Source organism: Acomys minous (assembly GCF_964271855.1).
Source record: "Acomys minous genome assembly, chromosome: 4".
In the NCBI taxonomy this organism is placed as follows: Eukaryota; Metazoa; Chordata; class Mammalia; order Rodentia; family Muridae; genus Acomys; species Acomys minous.
Genome location: NC_140486.1, coordinates 133,872,459 through 133,878,458, shown reverse-complemented (window position 1 = coordinate 133,878,458; position 6,000 = coordinate 133,872,459). Strand labels below are relative to the sequence as shown.

Sequence of the window (6,000 nt, the reverse complement as noted above, 5' to 3'; positions counted from 1 at the left end):
TTTAAGGTTTCTCTTCAATGTGTTCTGTTACACATTTAAATATGTGTATGACTGGTTTCATATAGTTTCATTATTGGTATGAAACTACAATGATTGGCAGTTCTACCACATAGCTCAGGGGCTAAGAGCACTGATTGCTCTTCCAGAGGACCCTGGTTCAATTCCCAGCACCCACATGGCAGCTCACAACTGTCTGTAACTCCAAGATCTGACACCCTCACACAGACATATATGCAGGCAAAACAGCAATGCACATTGAAATAAAAATAAATAAGTTACTAAAAAGATTACTTTTTAAGATAATTGATCCTTTCTTTGTAATCACAATTTGCAGTCTGACAGTGAAAATCAGCAACTGGCTAAAAAATTATCTTGCTTGCTTTCACTTTGTTGATCTATAACACGCTGCTTAGTTGTGAATATATGTAGATTCTTGGGAATAATTTGTTTTCTTCACCTACAAAGTGAAAGAGGTTTTCGTGTAAAAATATTGGGGTATATACGGTTTTTACATGGCCATTCACTAAAAGAAAAATAGAATGTAATCACTTTATAATGCTTGGAAGTTGTTTGTTATGTAAGATATAAGAAAAAATAAAGTTGTTGGAACGTGCCTTGTTTCATCTACTGTGTGTGGGTGGGGGGGGTGGGTGTTTGTGTGTGAATATTCCCTCCTTTTTTATTTTTCTTCTTTGCTAGTGACAAGCAATACTGGACCCCAGCTGCTGGCCAAAGGGAGAACTGGCTCCAGTAAATCAAGCCAGATTCCATCACAGAAAAGTATGGTCAGTGATCAGTCACCAACTCTGTCCTGCCTCACTTTACCCTGTAGTGTTCAAGCTGGCCTTCATCAGAAATGTGCAGAGGCTTCACCTTATTAAATACACTCACAGGGTTTCTATCCAGTATGAACTTTTTCATGCCTTCGAAGATGACTGGGACAAGTGAAGGTTTTACTATACTCATTAAATACATAGGGTTTCTCCCCAGTATGTGTTCTTTTATGATATTGGAAACTACTGTGATGTGCAAAGGTTTCACCATAGTAAATACCTTTAGAACATCTCTCCACAGTGAATTATTTCATACCTTTAAGGATGGCTCTGATGTGCGAAGGCTTTACCACATTGAGTATATTCAAAGTGTTCCTCTCCCGTGTGACTTCTTTCATGCCTGCAAAGATAATTAGAGCATGTGAAAGCTTTCCCACATTCATTACACTGGATTAATTTTCCTCTGTGAATTAATTTTACATTTGGGTCTAATGGTAAAGAGGAACCAGATCTTAAAGTTTTATCACTTTGTTTACGTTCATGGTTTTTCCGTTCTTCATGTGTTGAGTCTGTGAAGATACCTATGGTAGTGAGAGCATTTATTACATGGCTCACATTTATAGCATCATTTTTCTATATGATGTTTTTCATATATTTGAAGAGAACTGGAAGAACTCAGAGCTTTACCACACTGATGGCATTCACAAATTTTTCTATAGTGTGAGTCATAACACATTTGAAAAGTGAACCAGGACAAACAGAATTTTCACATTCTTAGTACTCATAGAGACTTTCTGCAGTGTGAGTTTGTGGAGGTTCACAATGATGGTGGAAAACCAATTAATTGTAAACTTGTATCACATTCATAAAGTCTAATCAAACTGGTAACTCCTAAATATCTCCTCATTGTTCTGGAGAGAGGTATGTTGCTTCTTTCAATATTCCTATGCTCACATGGCTTGTATCCATTCTGACATAGGATGGACCCATTAAGAATAAAAAATGACAGGTATCCATATTGTATTCAGTTTGATTCTTGTCCCTCACAGACATGGTATGAGATTAGGGTTTCTCCACAACAACATTCATGATTATCATAAACTGCCCTCTCACTGATCTTAGCAACATTACTACAAGTCTATATGTAACACTAGCAATGCTTTGGACTTTTTGCTTATAGGTTTTGGACACATACCTATCACATATTCAATGTGTATTCCTTTTGCAATATCTAAGTGATATAAAACTAAACCGACTAGCAGTTCTACAGCACAGCTCTAATCGGGCTACGATTCAAATAGTGACATCTGTTAAGTCATTGTTTCCTTGTTTCAGTTCTTAGATGAATGTCTTAAGAACACAGATCAGGGCTGGAGAGATGGCTCAGAGGTTAAGAACACTGTCAGCTCTTCCAGAGGTCCTGAGTTCAATTCCCAGCAAACACATAGTGGTTCACAGCCATCTATAATGTGATCTGGTGCCCTCTTTTGGTGGGCAAACGTACATGCAGGCAGAGCACTGTATACTTAAATAAACTGAGGAGAGAAAAAAAAGAACACAAACCAGATTCCTGACATTGAGGTGTGTGGTTTTGTGAGAATGTAATAATCATCACTGAACTTAAAGCAGTGGGATTTTGATTTTTTTCATGTGTTTTTGTTCATTTGGTTTTTGGTTTTGGATTTTTTGTTTGTTGTTTGGTTTTGTTTGTTTGTTTTTTTGAATATTCTGAGTTTTATAGCAAACTATATCGTACAGACTTGGGGGTTTAGGGGTCCAGACCAGCTGGGTCCCACACTTGCCCCTTGCCGGGGTGCTTTCTTCCCTCCCTCAAGCGACACCAAGGTCAAGCCTTTCTCCAACCCCAGGCCCACCCCTCCCCTCTGCCTCTGGTCTGCCTAGCACCCACCCCCAACCCACGCACCTTCCTGGATAGATTCCCCTTCTCCACCCCCATGTGGTACAATCCGGTCCCCCTTGGCCTAAATTGAGTGGGACCTGGACCCAACTCCTCCCTCAGGCTCTTGAAACCCCACATTCACACTGGAAGAAGGAAAGGAGTGGGGAAAGGGGAGAGAGGAGGTGCCAAGATTCTCTTAACTAAGTTCCCACAGCAACTAAGAGGGACTGTTTCCAGTCTTAGCGCGGATTTCCGGAAGGGTCCATTGGCTGCTATTTCCATGGCAACCAGGAGTGGCAGTTCCCTGGGCAAATGGGACACAAGTGTCCCTGACAATGAAAGAATGGGATGAGCCAAGCTGGAGGAGTCCCATCTCACCCATCTTTAAGCTGACATCCACCATCAGGTCAGAGTGGTGGAGCTGTTAGGGACAGTAATGTAAGAGAGCTGGGGGGTGGGACAGACCAAACGGGGTGCCCACTAGCCCAGTTTAGGTCAAGCTGGACCCCTCACATCACAGTCCCCCACATCAGAGATTCCCCTGGTTCAGTACAGACGAATGTTCAAGTATTGTGTAGAGAGCCAGGCAGGGGTCTGGGCTATCCCTCACCACTCCCCTGGGCCACGAGCTGAACAGCAGGTTGACTTCGCAGCCCCCACTCCTTGCAATAGCTGCCATTTTCAGTGACGTTCAAGGAGTCAGGGTCAGGGAAAGAACTGAAATCTGGACAGGGGGAAGGGAGAGGAGCAACCCCACAGGGAGGGAACAAGCCCCACATCTGCTCCTCTCCCAGCCCCCAGTCCTGCCATTTCCTGGTTTGTAGAGCCCCCTATCTAACTACTGGATCCCCAACTGCTCCTCTGGTTTCCCCTTTTTGGACCCCCATCCCACCCAACTGGTCTTTGTTCCCTGAACCCTGTTGGTCTGCTCTCTGCCCTCCCCACACCCATCCATCACCTCCCACAGCCCCATGGCTCCCAGTATCCTGCCCCCTCACTCTTCTCTACTAAAGACTTGCACCTTCACCACCCCACCATCCCTTTGGCTCAGCACCTCCCCTGTACCTCTTGACCCACACCCACAAGGGGATGGACAACGAAGCAGGTGGAAGGCAGAGATGGGAAGCAAAGATCCCCAAAGATATCAGTGCAGGTGGGAAAAGGGAAGGCTGGCTCAAGACCCTGGGCAGAAATCCCAAGATATTAAACTGAAGAGTGTCAAGTCATGAAGAAAATAACCTGGCCTCACGTTAGGGGGTGAAATGAGGGCAAGAGGTCCAAGAACTAGGAGTCTTTAACATCCTTAATCCAGTGGAGGTCCAAGAGGCACGGTGCAGGCAGTGGGGTGGAGCCTAGGGCAGAGACAAGTGCCAGGAGCACCCAGAAAGCACCAACTCCTGCAAGCCTTGCAGTCGGTTCAGAAGCCACATGAGCTGTTTTTTGTGGAAAGACCTGTCCAGCTGAGGTCCGGAGCACTTGGCTGGCGGCAAACCACCCCATTAAGCATGGGTGGAGTCATCGACTTCCTCCGGCTTAGTTCCATCTGAGGCCACAGACGCTTGTTGTAGCACCAGCGGCTCAAAGTCCTGCAGACTCGCATGCAGACACATAACTCTTGGAGTCCAAGGTGCTGGAAGACATGGAGAAACCCAAAGAAAGGCAGATTGTCGGGCTCAGGGCTTGGGGTGGGGGGCACATAACTGTGGAGGCTATGGTGATGGGGCAAGGCACAGAGGCCAATAAAACAGTGGTCCCCCACTGCCAGGGCATTTAGCCCACCGCTACCCCATGGTTTTCCTTCTCGCCAGAGCTGCCCCAGGCTGGCTGAAGGCCATTCCAGGCCTCCCCAGGAGCTTTGTCCTCACTAAGGATTGTGCCCTAGGAGTCTGAGTCTGTGTCTGAGTCCTAGGAGGAAGAAGAGGTATCAGGCACCCGCTCCAGCAGCTGGCACATATGCTTGAAACGCTCGAGTTTCTCCCTCTGTGGTGATAGGAATGGCACTACCAGGCCCTCAGCAGAAGCCATAGGTGGCTTGAGTTTCTCCCAGTTCTCAGGAGGGAGCCCAGTGTGGCAGGATGACAATGCCTGGCTGGGATTCAGAACCCTGGGGGTGGGGGGGGGGAGGGACAGAAGGCCAGGGCTGCCTGGGTCTGCTCCTCGGGGGAGGCAGGCATCTTCATCCACCTTCTTCAGGTGCCTCTCTTGGCCTCCTTTCACCTTTTTCCTTGGGGTGGGGGTCTCATTCCCTGCCTCCAAATCCTTCCGTTTGGGGGCCCAGACACATGGTCAGGGGGAGGGCAAGCAGGTAAGGATCCCTTTCTTCTGGGCAGAGGTGGAGGTGGTGGCTCCTGTCAGCTTCCATCCACGCCCTCACCACTGTCAACCCTGTGGTGCCCTAGACCCTCACCTGCATCCTCGTCCATCCTTCCTGGGTACCTCGGGGGCACTCCCAGCAGTTGGGGATTGCTGAATTGATAGCACCCTGAGCCTTTCCCATCTTCAGGCAGCCAGGGTGGACGATCTCATTGCAGACTGTACACTCCATGAGGCTCAAACCAAACTTCTCTTCCTCTCCATGCACCTTCCTCCTTCCCAGCTTCCCCACAGAGAAGGCACACAGCTGTGTGTAGGAGCACGGGGGCGCAGCGCACTGCCGAAGCAGGCAGGACTGCTTCACGCGCCCATCCCGCCGACCCCCCAGCTTCTTCAGGTCTCCTCAGAAATGGCAGTCCCTGCACTCAGTTCACACACGCACGCAGCTGTGTGTGGAAGCATGGGCACAGCGCACTGCCGAAGGTGGCAGACCTGCTTCATGCGCCTGCTCCGCCGACGCCCCCGGCTTCTTCATGTCTCCTCAGAAATGGCAGTCCCCGCACTCAGATCGCACACAGGTCTGGCAGCGGCGGCAGCAGGTTCCGCGTTGGTGCGCTCCTGCCCTAGGGCTCTGGCTGTGCGAAGACACTGGGGGTGTCAACACCACCGAAGGCTCTCACATGTCCCGGGAGCCATCTCCTGGCGGGTCGGCGGCCAGTGGCGACGCAGGGCGGGAAATGCCTAGGTCTACGCTTCCTGAGGGCGCTTGGCCCCTCCCTCCAGCGGAGGGCGGGACAACAGCGAGTGAAGGTCGGAGAGCCAGGGCCAGGCCCTCCCACCGGCTGCTGCAAGGTCCTTCCAGAGGAAGGTCCTGCTCTGGGGGACTCAGTCACTCAGCCACTCAAGGCCAACAGAGGAGGGGCTCCTTGGGCACAGGGTGATCAGCTTCTGCCCAGGCCCCACTCAGTCCCAGTACGAGTCTCAGCTTCCCACCCCTACCTCTTCCCAAAGCCC

At 49.4% G+C, this 6,000-nt stretch overlaps 1 pseudogene across 1 annotated transcript in view; it reads right to left on the bottom strand.

Annotated features, from left to right (window-relative positions):
- Window positions 1–1,111: 1,111 nt before the first annotated feature.
- Window positions 1,112–6,000, bottom strand: part of LOC311596314 (F-box/LRR-repeat protein 19-like) — a 35,797-nt pseudogene continuing 30,908 nt past the window's right edge. Inside the window, exons 5-7 of the transcript in view lie at window positions 5,530–5,661; window positions 3,923–5,388; window positions 1,112–1,173 (exon numbers count right to left, since the gene is read on the bottom strand). The product of the transcript in view is annotated as an F-box/LRR-repeat protein 19-like (transcript). The remainder of the gene's footprint in view (window positions 1,174–3,922; window positions 5,389–5,529; window positions 5,662–6,000) is intronic.